A 223-nucleotide genomic window follows, 5' to 3' on the forward strand; every position below is an offset into this window, starting at 1 on the left:
CCCCTCAGCCGGCTCCCAGGCCCGTCACCCCGGCGCCCGGGAGGGTCCCGGGGCGCCTCTCCCGCCGCCCGGGGGGACCAAACCCAAGCGCGGAGAGAAACCCGGCGGAGAGGTGCTACCGCTGCCCCGCCCCGCCCCGGGCAGTGACTCCCGCGGGGGGAGAAGCGACCCCGCGGCCCCCCCTGCTGCGGCAGACCCCGGCGGGGACAGGCGGCCCGGGCCC

Source organism: Haliaeetus leucocephalus, unplaced genomic scaffold, assembly GCF_000737465.1.
Source record: "Haliaeetus leucocephalus isolate CR32 unplaced genomic scaffold, Haliaeetus_leucocephalus-4.0 Scaffold228, whole genome shotgun sequence".
Taxonomy (NCBI): domain Eukaryota; kingdom Metazoa; phylum Chordata; class Aves; order Accipitriformes; family Accipitridae; genus Haliaeetus; species Haliaeetus leucocephalus.